This window comes from Acinonyx jubatus, chromosome D1 (genome assembly GCF_027475565.1).
Source record: "Acinonyx jubatus isolate Ajub_Pintada_27869175 chromosome D1, VMU_Ajub_asm_v1.0, whole genome shotgun sequence".
In the NCBI taxonomy this organism is placed as follows: Eukaryota; Metazoa; Chordata; class Mammalia; order Carnivora; family Felidae; genus Acinonyx; species Acinonyx jubatus.
In genome coordinates this window covers 44,476,111-44,491,849 of record NC_069390.1, presented here as the reverse complement: position 1 = coordinate 44,491,849, position 15,739 = coordinate 44,476,111, and the positions used below count along the sequence as shown (strand labels likewise).

The following is a 15,739-nucleotide window of genomic DNA, read 5'->3' as shown; positions in this document are numbered from 1 at the left end:
TTGGCGCAAGAGTAATTCTCCCCCATTTCCATGATCAGGTTCCGAAGCCACCCAAACCTCTAGAAGGGGGCACAAATCTGGATAAATGACGTTTAACCTGACTAATAAGCAAAGAAATGCAAATGCAAATGGCATTAACGCAGGCAAAAAATTGCAAACGAGAAAACCCAAGTCCACAGGGAAGCAGGTCCCGTCTCCCGTGGCAGTGTGAATTTGTGCAGCCCTTTTGGCAGGAATTCGCATTAGATAGTAAAAGGCACAAAAGGGCAATTTCATTTAGCAGTCATTTACTCATTTAACATACAACAATGCAGCGCGTTGGGAATTTATTATAACACCATGAAGGAAATTTACTTTCTTCTCATGGGAATTGCACTTAAGAAGGGGTTGAGTGTTACTATTTACTTTCCCCCCAACCATCTGTCATGTGGGGGACTCCTCTGGGACCAGCTGGGAGAGGCCAGCTTCAGGGTTATGTTCATTACCCTGGCCCTCCAGGATACTGTGTCTACAGAGGGAACCCAGGTGGAGCCAGGGGCTCCTTTATCCACCACGGATGCCACTTGAGTGAAAGGTAGTCTCTTCCTGATGTGGTCAGGTAGCATAAGAAACTCTGGCTTCCTTACTTTTTTTTTTAAATTGAGCTATAATTTTTTTTATTGTTTTTTCAACTTTATTGAGATTTAATTGACATATAACGTTGTGTAAGTTTAAGGTGCACCACACGTTGAGTTGATGCACTCAGATACTGCAAAATGATTACTGCTGGCTTCCTTGTTAAAGGACTTCAGAGCTCTCCCAGATAGAAGAGCCTGACTTTGTCACAATGATTTACACCCCATCATGGCTTCTTGCCGACCTGTCACTCCTGCCTCAGGAATACTGGTTTCTCCTTAACACCCTTACTCCATTCTGAGTGTCACTCCTGGAGGGAGGGACCACAGCACTGTGCCAGCATTTAGATCCAAAGATTCTTGCATCGCCCCAGCTGGATCCCACCACTTCCCAGCAGCCTGGAGGTCCTGAGCAAATGAATCTGTGGTCACGACCTTGCCCTGTAGCCTCTGCGGATCTGGTCAGCTCGTCCCGATGCCCTCCAGGTCCTGGGCAGCCACACTTTTGAGTCTGTGTAGTGTCAGCTCTGCCTGAGGCCAGGGCAGGGGGCACTGAAGGTGTCAGAGGGCACGGGCGGGTGCTGAGCATTCTTCGGCACCTCCATTGCCTGCTATCGATTTTCTCCCGCCCTTGCTCTTCTGTCGCCCTATAAAGAAGCCAAAGTAGTAAAGCTGTCAGGACGTTTTCCAAAAGAAAGATGTGCTAAATGGAAACGTTTGTTAGTGCCTCTTAAACAAAGAGAGACAGCGTGGCTCGGCGGGAGCCGCTGGCATTGCCGTGGGCTGCAAGTGGAGATGGGTCTGGAGAGAGAGCAGCACTGTCAGGGGCGCGGCTGCTGGTGTTCCTACAGTTGAGGGGAGCGTTACAGGCTAATCGTCTCCCCCCCACCCCCCCAGGGCAGAAACACGGCTCACACTGGAGCTGCTGAGCCGCTTCACTTTCCCAAAATGAGGCTGAGCCTTGGAATGTCAGGGAGTCCCACAAATCAGGGTAATTCAAAGTCTCTGTGCCTCCTTGGGTTGCATCCCCAGTCCAGAAAAGAGAGAAGGCTCAGAGAACTGGAGGTATTTATAACTCACGGTATCTGTGCATCAGGAGCGACACCATTGTCCCCCTGCATCAGTTGCGGGATATTTGCCATGACAGGCTGAGACCAACAGTCATCTCTGCCATTGACTGGCTCTGGGATCTCAGCCAAGGTACATAAGCATTCTGAGCCTCAGTTTCCTCGTCTTTCAAAATGGAGATGCTTATACCTACTTTCAGGGCTACTGGAAGGATAAATGCCAAACTGTACTAAAAAATCAAGTCTAATGTCTTGCACATATATGTTCAATAAATGGTTCCTTTGGCTCTTTTGCTATCATTGGCCAGAGCCCTCAACCCAGTCTCTGTGTGGCCTTTTATGTCTTGACAGGGTGTTATGGATCTATTCTAGGACTTGGTGTCTTCCTGGGTTAATAAAACCCCTCTAATGGCTAAAAAAGCATTCTTGTACCAGAGTATAAGGCAGAATACTACATCGATTAAAGCAGGAGACTGACATTATTAACAATGACCTCAGACAAGTGATATCATTTAGTTGCTCATTTGCACCACAACGCAGTGTAGTGCTTAGTATGGTGCCTGGTCCAAGTGTGTGGTAGGCAGAATTCTAGGATGGCCCCAAGATTCCCTGGTATGCATGTCCCATATAATTCCCTCCTCTGGAATGTGTGTGTGGCTTGTGAATATGATGGATTTCACTCTAATAAGTTCTATGGCAAAAGTAGAGGGATTTTGCAGATGTAATTAAGATCCCAACTTCATCGATTTTGAGTTAATCATAAGGGACATTATCCTGGGTGTGTCTGCCTCAAGTAAATGAAAGTTCCTCCTGCTGGCTTTGAAGATGCGATACACTATGAGTTCTATAGCGTCTAGAAAACGAACTCTGCCAATAACCACATGAACTTGGACAAGAACCCTGAGCCTTAGATAAGACCAAAGCCCTTGCTTGCAGTCTGTGCGACCCTGAGCAGAGGACCCAGCTAAGCTGTGCTCAGACTCCTTACCATGGAAACTCTGAGATAAGCAACATCGTAAGCAGTAATATTTGTGGCAATTTATTATGCAGCAATTGAAATCTAATACAAATTGTAGACATTTTAAAAAATTACCATTAGTAGTGAAAAAATAGAACAGAATCCTTCAGATGGGACTCTGTCTTCATGGCCCAGGAGAAAGACCATGGAGACCAAGATATTAATTTTTCTGGAAAATGACTGCTACCCAAAAAAATAAAACTCCATTCCCTCGATTCCAGTACCTTGTTCTGGGTAAACACCCACATGCAACCCAACAAAGTACATCCTAGGAGTAAGCATTTTAAAGGAGCACTCCTGGGGCACCTGAGTGGCTCAGTCAGTTAAGCGTCCAACTTAGGCTCAGGTCATGATCTCGCACTCCAAGAGTTTGAGCCCCTCCTCGGACCCTGTGGTGACAACTCAGAGCCTAGAGCCTGCTTCGGATTCTGTGTCCCCCTCTCTTTCTACCCCTCCCCTGCTTGCACTCTGTGTCTCTGTCTCAAAAATAAGTAAACAGTAAAATAAATGTAAAGGACCACTACTGGGTGGAGGAAGTGAAGGCTTGATTCTGGACCCTTGTAGTTGATGTCAACCTAAATAAGGAGGTAACATGAGGCACGCTCAAATGAGAAGACATTGAGCTTATTCAGGAAGAGCCAGAGGAATTGCAATTCAGGAAATGCAAGCTGTAGGCAGGTCCGCTGAAAGTTTGGGGCAGGCTGCATTTATGGGCCAGGAGTCCAAGGAGGGGGAAGTTCCCCCAGAGTCCAAGCAGTAAGTTCATTGGCTTGAGGATGGAGAAGGGTTCTTGGTGGATGTTCATTGGTCAGGAGATAAATCTTTGCCTTCTGTAAACCAGGTATTGAAGAGAAATAAATCAGTCTCTCAGTTCTTACGTCCTATTCTTCTGAGGGACCATTTGTGAGATCCTCCAGTTTCTATCCTCCAGTTCCATTTTAGATTGAAATCCTTTCATGATGGAAAAAAGAAGCAAATGTACTGGGATGATTTTCTGAAATATGAGCACATCCCCTCCTTCCATTCCCAAAAGTGGACCTTCCCCTGCTCAAATTAAAGCTTTCTTAGTTCCTTGCCTCGGGAGTGGAATGATCCCCAGAAAGGGAGAGAACAGAAGCTTTTCTGCTCTAGGTTTTCAGAAAGCCAGTCCTCAGGGGCAACAGAGACCTCTGGGCTTGAATAGTAGATTAGGAAACAACCAGGTGAGTAAAAGCCAGGCTATACTTACTTCCAACTCGAAGAGTCTCTGGGGTGGGGGAGCCACCAGGGAAGGGATAAGTGCATCAACATTGGGAATCTCTGAAGAAGAGGCTTGTTGGTCCTTCTATCAGGCTGAGTTCAGGACAGATGCTCCAGAAAAGTTGGAGAATATGGAAAGATGAAAGACCCTTGTGTTGCTTCCTGTGTGGCACCCAAAAGACAGCAAGACCTCAGAAAAGAAATAACTACATAGTGAATGGAGAGAACCTTCAGCAGCCCCATGGAGATTCCCACAGCTTAGTGGAGCATAACAGTACAATAACTGTGTGTACCACAGAGGGCAGCAAAGTAGCTGAGAAGTAGCCAGACTTCAAGGGGACTCTGTGGACCCTTGATAGAAGGGCCAGAGCATTGCACAGATGTCAGGAATAGATAACCTAGGGCGGATAATGTTTCCCCAACCCTGGAACTTGGATTGGACTTCCAGAAAGTAGAAGAAGGGAAGCAACTAAAAATTAAATTTAAATTTCTACCACGCAGCAAGAAGGGGTGGGGTGGGGGGGAGCGCTTTCAATAAAATTTGTACTGAGTTTAATCAAACTGAGTTTTGCAACAGATTTACAACCATTGAACAACTAGCCTACTTCTGGGAGATCCAGTGAGAAACAAAGAATAGCTTTCCAAGAGGCGACTAGTAGATCCTGACAGAAATGGCCCCAGGGAATTATGCTTCCCTTACCCCCACCCCATTTTATGCCCTCCCCAATTGCCTCTTTGTAACCTGCTTACACTGATGGAATGTTAGTGAACATGAGACAAACTGAGGCTTGAGCTTACACATGGCTGCTCGCCATACCTCTTGCTGCGTTGGGGTCCCATCTACCAGGCGAAGAGGCCAGGCTAGCCTTCTGGAGATACGTTGCCCAGCCAACAGCCAGCACCAACATGTGAAGGAAGCCATTTCAGATCATCCGGTCACAGAACATTGCCACCAAATGACTTTAGCTGCAGTAGTCATCATTACTAATCTGCTGACCCATAGAATCATGAGTAATTAAAATGATGGTTGATCTAGATTGGTGTATTATGTGGCGGTTTTGTTATACAACGAAAAATCACCAATATAAGAGCACTCAGGGGTAACACCCCAGTGAGACACGTGAAACTGAGCTCCATTCAGGATAACTCAGTACAAAATTAATTAGCCAAAGAAGTGACTTAACTGCACGCTTTGAACCAGGAGCCTAGCTTTCATCTGACTTCCCACACTGGCTCTGTGAAGTGAGATTTATTATAGGTGAGATAACTCAGGCCAGAAAAGTTGTGATAAAGCTTCTGGTTTTCCACTGAGTCCAATTTGTGTTCTAATAATGTACCTGTAACTCTTACAATACATAGTAACATGTACCATGAGGGCAGAACCATACGCCTGTATGGGACCCAACGTGCATAACAGCTAAGGCCTTTTTCCTTTCTTGTTCTCTGGAAGACCCAGACCCAACCCTGCAGCCTATCTACCACAGGCCCTTTCTCCCCCAGCAAACAAACAGAAGAGTTAGAGGAGAGAAGGAGGGAGGCAGAGAGCCCTGAGTGAGAGTTAAAAATCACCATGGAGCTCGGTGGTCTCACACGAGACAAAAGCATTCATTTTCCCTCTATTTGGACAGCTGAGACTGGCCCCCTTCTCGCCCCAGCACGCATGCCAGGAGACCCAGGCTGAATCCTAATGCCAGGCGGCAAGAGGGGGCTTCTCAGGGAAGATTCTCAACAGCAAATAGGTGAAGACTCTCCAGTGACCCAATACTGTCTTCCAAGAATACTTTTAAAAACTTCTGGCTGTCTTTTCTATCACTCCTGACTTTTTTTTTTTCCCATCAGACTCAGAGAGCTGAGTGCTATAAAAGCCAAATATGTGCTGAGAAGGGAGGGGAGGAAAAGTCTCTGAATTCACTGAATTCACAGGGTTTCAGATTGAGAGATTCTCCAGGGCTTTGTAAACCATAAAAAGGAAGCAGATCTCTGTCAAGAGGCCCTTTCTCCAGAGCAGCTCTAACCCAGCCTGTTTGCCCTTGGAACATGCCGTAGCCTCTGAGGCATCCAGACACCATGAGTTAGCACATGGTATCTCTCTAACTATTCTCCTTCTGGAAATGCTGCCTCTTCCTTATCCTAAACTAAAAGAAGGGGTTTCCTAGGCAGAATGTGATGGAGAGTCCTAGCTCTCCGACTGACGGGGGATCACCTTGGGCCTGAGCCCCCTCGTCTGTAAAACACAGATAATCCATGCCTTGCTGTGTAGTTTTGAAGACGACAGTTGTGGAGTGATAGGTCTCCTGGCTCAGCCTCTGCACATCTTGTGTCCTCTTGGCACCGGCACTCACAGTAGGCAGTCAATGAACATCAACTCCTCTTAGTATTTCTACATGTGTATTTATTGGAGTGGTGAATGGCCAACAGATTATCATTTTTATTTGGGTCCAAAAGGCAGGAGCTCTTTATTATGTTTAGAGAAGATGTAAACTCTTTGTTCTGCATTTCTAAAGAAAAAGAAAGAGAAAAAAAAAGAAAAAGAAAGAAATCTATCTTTTCAAAGCTCCTTGGGTCCTCTGCTAACATGAAAAATCCAAATATCCAATCAACCTCTCTGATGTACACTCAGTTGATTGCCTCCCCAGCACCCATCTCTCCCTCACTGCTACCTCCTTTTCGTTTCCTCCTGCCTGTTAGAACCCTGATTTCATACAGATATTCATGCTCCTCCCCAGCCATGTGCTTCAAGGAAAGTAGCCCCTGCCCCAGCTCCAGGGGAAGACTTGGACTGGTCTAAGCCAGGGTTTCTCAACCTCAGCACTAGTGATATTTTGAATGAGATGCTTCTTTCTTGAGGTAGAGGCTGTCCTGCGCATCCTAAGATGGCTTTACAGTGTTCTTGGCTTCTACCAACAGGAGTGCCATTGGTGCTCCCTTCCCCCATCGTGACAGCCAAATATGTCTCAAGACATTGCCTGCTGTGTGTGGGGGGGGGCAAAGTCACCCCAATGGGGAACAGTGGTCTAAGCTGATCATAGTGGCCCCACTATCCCTGCCATTGATTAATTTAGACATTGGTATGTGATATATTTCTGGCCAACAGAACCGAGGGGGAATTTGCTGATGCTTTTGAAAGAGGTTTTCTCACTCTTGAAAACGGACTCAGGGAGTAGATAACTCCTTTTGTTTCTGTTGGAAATGTTTCAGTCTGGTTATAATGACCAGAAGTATAGCAGCCACCTTGCAACCATGAAAAACTAGGCTGAAGACAAAGCCTACTCACCAAAAGATAGACTGAACCTGAATCCTGGATATGCCAATGAGCCACTGAGTTAACCACGCCTAGAACTCACTCACTGCTATGAGTGATCATTCATTTCTTCATTCAAAACATATTTACTGGATGCCCACCGTGCACCAGCTAGTTTCCTAGAAACTGGAGCCAGATCAGCGAACAAGATAGGCAGATTTCCTGCATTTATGACACCTGCATTCTGGTGAACTTAGTGCTTAAACCATTTTGAAAAGCTTTTCTATTACTTGTTGCCACAGGCAACCAAATTAATGCACGTAGCAAAGGCTAAAATTCTAAGCATCACTTCAGCCTTCAATAATACCTAGGAGATTTCCTTGTTTCTTCTGTCTGATTCCTATCTCATTCTCCACACTGACCATTCCAAACCTTCTACACTTTCCTCAACCCCCTGACTGCCAATGTTCTTCTCTAATGTGGTCCTTACTTTTGAGCTACTAACTTGCTATACTTTCCCATAGCACCTTGTACATGCCAATTTCATTGCATTCATCCTGTAATATTCAATTGTCTATTGATTTATATGTGTAGGTTCTGAGTGGAAAGGGGTACCCGGTCGGACCTGCAGAGTGAGTTGAAATGCTGAATGATGCAGAAAAGCCACGCAGGAGACCATGTCTGGTATAGAGTAGGCTGAAGTCCTGACAGCTTTCTATTTTCATTTTCCAGTTCCCATAAGTTCTTCCTATAGCTCTATAAAAAGGAATCCTTTTTTTTTTTTTAAACCAGCCCCAAGGGTATCCCTGTTTCGGGAATCACCAACCTATGACCTATGGATCAAACACAGTCTTCTGTCTGAAGCTACAAATGGTTTTTGCATTTCGAAATGGCTGAAAAAAGTCAAAAGAAGAATAGTATTTCATAAACAACAACAATTATATAAAATTCACATTTCGGTGTCCATTAATAAAGTTTTATTGGAACACAGCCACACTCATTTGCTAACCTATTGTTGATCGCTGCTTTCACACTACAATAACAGAGTTGAGTAGTTGCTACAGGGATCATATGACTTGTAAAGCCTGAAATATTTATTATCTAAAAAAGTTTGCCAATCCTCCTGTTTCACACAACAAAAATAGCCCTGCTTAATGCAAGTACTTTCTGAAATTAGAGACAATGCAGATTTTTAAAGTAGACAACACTTACTAGATCATTTAGCGTATTTCTGATTAGGTTTGGTAGAATCACCCTCTGCTCCTAAACAAACAAACAAACAAAAACTAGTTAGAAGGCAAAAGCAGAGAAGGAACTTGGATTTAGCCCAGCAGAGAGATGGCTGGCCCCCAAAATAATAAATTCGTGCACTTCTTTCTTTTGTAACTTGTTTTCCAAGGATGTTCTGGAAAGTAGGCTCCCAGTATTTTTGAATAGTGAATCTCACTACACACATGTCATGTAGTGCAGTCGGCCCACACTGTCCATGCAGCAGAAGCGAAACCCCAAACCATGGCTGCACTCTCTGAGCAACTGAGAATTCCTTGTCGTATTTCCATGGTTGATTGAATTCATTAGTTTTTTTCATATCTTAGACACATTCATTCAATCTGCAAACATATATTGGGAGTTGAGTAATGCAGGTTGGAGACTAAACTGAGCAGAGACAAGCAAGAAATATCAAGATCAACAAAGCAGACTTTCTTCTCCTGTCTGAAAGAATAATAAGCACAGGGCCCAGCATTTGTGGCGGGAGGAGGGGCCATAAAAGTAGAGGACGATAGAAATCAGAGTGGCTCTTCTCCTTGGCTTTCATCTTTGTCAGTGACAGTGCTTGTTGGACTGAAGAGGGTGAAACCTGTGCTGGCATGGGAGACCCGAAGTCCAAGAAAAGTGACTGGAATGATGAGCAGCTCCACATGAGGTGAAATCTCGTGGACTAAACAAATTACCCAGCTCATCATGAAGATGAGTTGCCAACAAGATCACTGGCATGTAGACCTTGGAATTGTGGGGAATTCAGTGGTGCTAGAAATCAGAAAATTGTCAAATATCTTCTTTATTCTATATCACGGAAGAAGATGGAGTCTTCAAATGACAGAGCAGTGATGGTCAGGATTCTAGGACAGACGTATCACTTCAGAATCATGTGTGTCTGTTAATAGTTGAAATCCCCAAAAAGTAGCTTAACCAATTTAGAGACTTACTTTTCTCATTCTATGAACAGCCCTAAGGCAGGCATTGGTTTAGCTGCTCAAGGATGTCAGAACTCAGTTCTCAGAGATTGTCTTCACCTTCGCTTCATTGTTACCCCATGTTACCAAAAAGGCTTCTCCATCACCAGCACAAGGTTCTGTGTGCCAGGCAGAGAAAAGAGGGAAAGACGAGAACAAGTTGCCTCTACCCCTCCTTCCCCCCACCCCCCCTGCTCTTTAAGGAGCTTCCCCCAGAGCTCTACCCAGCAACTTCCACCTATATCCCATTGGTCAGAATGTGCCAGATGGTCAATGATTTCTGAAACAAGTGGAGAATATAGTTGTTTTTAGCTGGGCACATTGCCCCCCTTCCCCAGCAAGACCAGGGACTTGTTAGTAGAAAAGGCAATAATTCGTGCTGTTTACACGCCTAGCAATCTTTCCAACAACAGATTTTCTGAGAAACAGGTTTAAGTATGTTGAAAGAAAGAAAGAAAGAAAGAAAGAGGGAAGGAAGAAAGGAAAGGAAGGAAGGAAGGAAGGAAGGAAGGAAGGAAGGAAGGAAGAATTGATCGCTAGGAACTGCCATCAATTTGCAAAGGATAGCAAATTAACCTACTTTTCTTCAATTAAAATGTTACAAGGCTGGTAGAAGAAGGAAATATGATACATGCAGTAAGTGCATTTATCATCAGCAAGGCATTTAACAAAGTCACTTGTAATGTCCTTACAGATAAGATGGAGAAATACAAATGATGTGACAATAGAGAAAGGTAGATTTATAACTGATTAAAAGACTCAAAAGACTGGTGATGAATAGTTAATGTCGGTTCTATAAGCAATAACTATTAGTGCCACATTGTATTATTTTAATTAATATCAGACTTAAGAACAATAACAATATATATAACTGACAGAAGATTCAGGACTCGCCCCAGTCACATTCTATGTCCATTTCTGGGATGCATATCTTGCAGAACTTATAGACTTGAAGTAAATCTGGAAGGACAGATTCAGAATCCAAAATTAACTAGATGGGCAGAAATGGTGGACCAAATAATATTAGCTATCATTCAGTTGAACACCTCCTACATGCCAGATACTATGCTAAATGCTTGTCATGTGTAATCTCTTGTCCTCTAAATAATCCTGCATGTAGGTCTTTTTCTCATCCTCATTTTACAGATGAATACAACAAGACTCCAAGAGTTTGAGTCATTTGCTTAATATCACATAGCTGGACATAAATGAACTAGATTTCTACCCAGGTCTATCCACCTTCAAAACCTATTCTATTTCCCCTGTGCCATTCTGCTTTTCTATGCTAGTAAATGTAAGCAGTCCTGTTTTTCAGGACCAGAGGATAGGGAATGAATAGGTAGGGGGAGGCAGCAAGTAAGTAAAGGATTTGGAGATTTGGATTGGCTGAAACGTCAACATGGATGTCTTCAACGTGTTTGAAATGCATCAAATAAGAAGGACAAAAGGAACGATGGATGGATAGATGGATTTGTGATAAAGCAAGTGTGGTCAAATATTTGTTATGGAATCTAGATAGTGGATACATGTTAACTATACAATTTTTCAGCTTTTATGCATGTTTGAAAAATTTAACAATAAAATGAAACAGTAAGTCAATGGCACTTGATAGCGTGATGTGACCATGTTTAGATGGGGGAGATCTAGCCTCTCTCCTTTGGGGTAACACAGCCATACCTTAAATTCTGCATTCAGTTCTTGGTGCCAGCCTTTATCAGGGATGGTGACAAGGTGCCACATGCCCTTGAGAGAAGGCGAGGATGAGGATCCAGAAACCATGTCTAAACTGGAAAGGAGAAGAAAATAGTGCAACATGGTAATTCTCAGCAAACACTTATGGAGTTATGTATTAGTTATCTGTTGCTGTGTAACAAATTACACCAAAACTTAGTTGCTTAGAATAATATTTATTTTATTGTTCTGTAGGTCAGAAATTCAGAAGTGGCTTATCTGGGTGGCTCTGGTTTGAAGTCCCTCATGAGGTTGCAGATAGAATGTCCATAGAGACTGCAGTTGCCCGAAGGTTTGACTGAGGTTGGAGAATCCATTTCTAAGACGGCTTATTCACAGGGTGGGGGTCTCAGTTCCTGTTACGTGTGTCTCTCCATAGGGTTGCATGAATGTCCTCACAGCAAGGCAGATAACATCCCCCAGAGTGAGCTATCTAAGAAAGCAAGGAAGAAGTCAGAGTGCCTTTCATGACTGTTTCTGAAGCCACACTCCATAACTTCTGTATTATTCTAGTCATTAGAAGTGACTCATTAAATCTAGCTCACACTCGAGGGAAGGAGGATTAAGCTCTACCTTTTGAAGGAAGGATTCTCAAAGAATCGGGGACATATATTTTTAAAACCACAATCTGTTTCTTGGCACAGTGTTAGGCATATTCTGTAAGGATTCTAGCAAGGTAGTTTTTATTTCAACAGAAAGAATTCTTTGCCTAATAATTAGAGTCATCTAAAAGAAAGTCACCCCAATCAGAATTGCTCTCATTACTAGTTAGTATATATGATTCTTTGTTTTGCAAATATCTGCTTTGTCTGTCTTTACAGCTTCTTGAAGGCAGAAATTATATTTTATGTTTATATTATCCTCCTCCCTTCACTTGGGAAATCTAAAAAGAATCTGAACAGTTAACCGGAGATGTAATATTTGTTCTTTTACTCAACAAATATCTGTAGAGCATTTACATCATGCCATGCACTACGTGACAGTGAACAAGACAGTGAACAAGACAGGTGCACCTGCACTTATGAGGTTTGCGCTATCCTAAGAGAGGATACAAGCAGATCAAATAATTATAGGTTGTGATGGGTGTTATGAAGGCAATAAATAAACAGGCTACTATAAATGCAGCGGAGTTCCAGGAAGCTACTTTGGTTTTACAGAGTTCATAAAAAAAGATAAAGATTTGAGTCAGATAATCTTCTGGATTCCTCCAATATAATGATGGAGACTCCTTCCTTCCTTCCTTCGGCATTTACTGAGTATCTACTCTGTGCAAACCACTAGGGATGCCAAGTAAACAGTTCCACCGTTTAAGGACCCCGGGGTCTTGTGAGAGATAACAAGGTGTATAACCTAGATGGTGCTCCCAGTTGGTAAATGCTGCAAGGGTTATGCACAAGGAGCCTGGTGCACACGAGAGTGACAACACTGCCCAGGGCATCACTGAAGGCTTCACGGAGGTGCCATTGGAGCCGTGTTTTCAAGGATAAGGAAGGGGACTGACAATCTGCATAAGAATCTTTCTAAAAGGTCAGCATCTGAGATGCCAGGACTTGTTAAGGAGTACGAAGGAACAGAGACAAAAGTGAAATGTAAGTTTAATGAGTTAATGGAGCCTGATGAATGAACGCTCTCTGAGTTCTGGCTCCTGTATCACAGCATTAAAATGCACTGGGCCGAGAACAAAAGCTCATTTCACATTTAAATCTTCTCAAGAGGAACTCCAATACCGCAGGTTCATCACAGCTCTGTTGCCATCAGGACAGCGTCCCAGTGATTTCCTGCCACTGGCCTTTTGTTCCAGACCGAGTGGCCCCTCACTGTCCCGCCACTTGTCCAAGCCCCCGCAGTCAGTGTTACTCAGGGTGCCTTTCTCCCACATCTCTCCAAATCCGACCCCTCCATCAGGCCCTACTGCTTCCCTGAAACCTTTGGACCACAGCAGCCTGTGGGGATTTCTCCCTCTGGGGACTCTGCACGAAACACAGAGACCGTTTGTCTTGGTCTTTAACTGGCACTGAAATGTCTCTTATAGATCTGCATGGGCTTTCAAATATTCTGTGACCTTGGGCAAGCCAGTCACCTAACCTCCCTATGCCTCGCGTTGTTCATCTGCAAAATGGAGAAATGAAACTACCCAGGTTGTTTTGAGGATTAGATGAGTCTACTTCTGGGAAGCACTTAGACCACCGCTGCCGCACTCAGAAGCAGGCTAGGGCTGTCCGCTCTGATTATTGCAAGCCCTTTGTAGACAGGAGGCACGCCCTCCCATCCTTTGGAGACACAATAAAGCCCCCAGTATTGTTAATTTCGTCACTGTTTAAGGAATGCACAAATAAAATGTGTTTGATTCTTTCTCTTAACACCCAGACCAATAAATTTGCTTCCAGTTTTCCAAAAGAAATGAGTTTGGGGCTGAACTGTGTTCTTAGAGACTTTTCTTTTTTCCAGGTCCTAGCTCTTTGGGGGTGTGTTCGAAGTAACAGTTGGATGCCGCTTATTTAAGTCACAATCCAATCCATAAATCTGACGCTTCAGCAATTATATTTTCCAGATTGAGAGAGGTGCAAAACTTGGGCCACAGTTAATTAGAAGGCAAAGAATGCCTTTTTTTTATCTGTAGCACATGGACACTTCATTATGGTAATAGGAAGAGAGAAGCGTCTTTTCCTCTGTCCTTTCTTTGTTTCTCCTATGTATTCCTTTTTGTACTAAATACACTTTCTGGCCATTTTTTTTTTTAAGTTTATTTATTTTTGAGAGAGAGAAAGAGAGATCACAAGTGGGGAAGGGGCGGAGAGGGAGGGAGGGAGGGAGAGAGACCTCCTAAGCAGGCTCCACGCCATCAGCACGGAACCTGAGGTGGGGCTTGAAATCACAAACCATGAGATCATGACCTGAGCTGAAATCAAGAGTCAGACACTTAACCGACTGAGCCACTCACATTCCCCTCTGGCCATTTCTGTGTTCTCCTTTGACCTCCTCTTCTTTTTACTCTGTCTCTTCCCTCCATTTCTTCATGGCCTCAAGCTGAAAAGGATGTGGGTCCATTTTCTTCTTTTTTTCCCTCTCTCAGTGCCTCCTTCCAGTTCTAGTTGGGTGTGGGCAGAGGAGCCATCAACCAACAAGCCCTGGCAGCCCCCCAAGACCACAGATACGTTCCAGGTTACACAGTCTAACATCCTACTTCTTTGGCTCACTCTAGGATGCCACCATGACAACCACATATGTCACCTGGTGAGCCAGGTAGGGGACACAGAAGATTATTCTTTTTTCCATTAGCATTCTAGCAATGGCACATTGATCAAACTGGTCTTTTGGTTTGGAAATCAGAGCACAAAGCAGAGAGGAAGCAACAGAGGAGAGCTAAGTTTTGAGGGTGTCTTAAAGGGAGGGTTGGGGCACAGGATCTTACCATCCTCTGGGTCTCTGTCCCCCAGCTCCCATCTGGCTTCTGAGCTGGCTACCTCTTGCCTTGGGCAGTCCACTGTCAAGACAGACTGTTGAAAGACCCCTTAAGTGGGACATAACCACAATTGAATAGATATATAATCTCATATCATCCCCCTATTCCCACATACGGTGGCTTCTTTTCTTGAATTCATTCTCTCAGTTACCACCATGACATCTCCCACCCCGTGGCTCAAGTGAGAACCCTCAGAGTCATCTGACTCCTTTCTCCCCTCCTACACATCACTATGCACTCTGTCCTCTTTACCCTAAACAGCCCTCCCTTGTCATCCTTTCTCCAGCCTCAGCCCATGGTCCTCCTATGGACTGTTGTTAAAGCCTCTTAGCATATGCCCTTGCCCCAGACTCTCACTGACAATCTATCTGCATACAGTGCCACTGAAAAGATCACTTTATTATCCCAAGGACACATCCTGCTTTTTCACACATCTCTTCCTTTGCATTGGCTCTTCCCTCTGCCTAGAACATTTTCCTGGGCCCTCACCCCAGTAAGAATTAGTCACTCCCTTCTCTGTGCTTTCATTAATAGTTAGTGTGTGCGATTCCTTGTTTTACAAATACCTGCTTTGCCTGTTTCCACAGCTTCTTGAAATCAGGAATTATCTTTTATGTTTGTACTACCTTCCTCCTAGTTAATCAATAAATGTTTGTTGAATGAAAGGATTAAATTTCACAAAACTTCACCAAATATCTACTTCATGCAGACACGTTATTCTAAACACAGTGGAAAACCCGAAGACTCTATTATCAGAGAGCAAACAGTCTACTCTAAAATAGGCCCATGGAGGTGACCTTACGAGTGCCTGGAGAGTTCCCGATTTTGTATCGCTGCATATTCTACTCCCTATCACCAGGTGGCAGTAGTGTGCCATGGTCATGTGGTCTAAGCTATGAAGTTCCAAAACTTCAAAAAGGTGGCTTTGCTTGGTCCTGGTTGCTGGATTAATAGCAAGAAAGCCACCCGGGAATGTGGACGGAGTCTGGGTTCCATGCATGGCTGGACTTGCAAGGGCTTGTTCTTGAGCGCTGTCCACAGCTGCACCTTGCATGCCATCCTGCATTCAGACATGAGGCTCTCTCTCATCCATAAATCCAAAGCGGGAAGGCTGAGAGGTCTCTTGTTGGGA

The 15,739-nt window shown here is 44.1% G+C and overlaps 1 long non-coding RNA gene across 1 annotated transcript; it reads right to left on the bottom strand.

Moving 5' to 3' along the window:
- Window positions 1–9,337: 9,337 nt before the first annotated feature.
- Window positions 9,338–15,141, bottom strand: LOC113603463 (uncharacterized). Its single transcript, XR_008290184.1, has 4 exons — window positions 14,557–15,141; window positions 14,086–14,232; window positions 11,091–11,577; window positions 9,338–9,532 (listed from the first exon to the last, which is right to left on the bottom strand). It is a non-coding gene; the product is annotated as an uncharacterized LOC113603463 (long non-coding RNA).
- Between the last annotated feature and the right edge of the window lie 598 nt (window positions 15,142–15,739).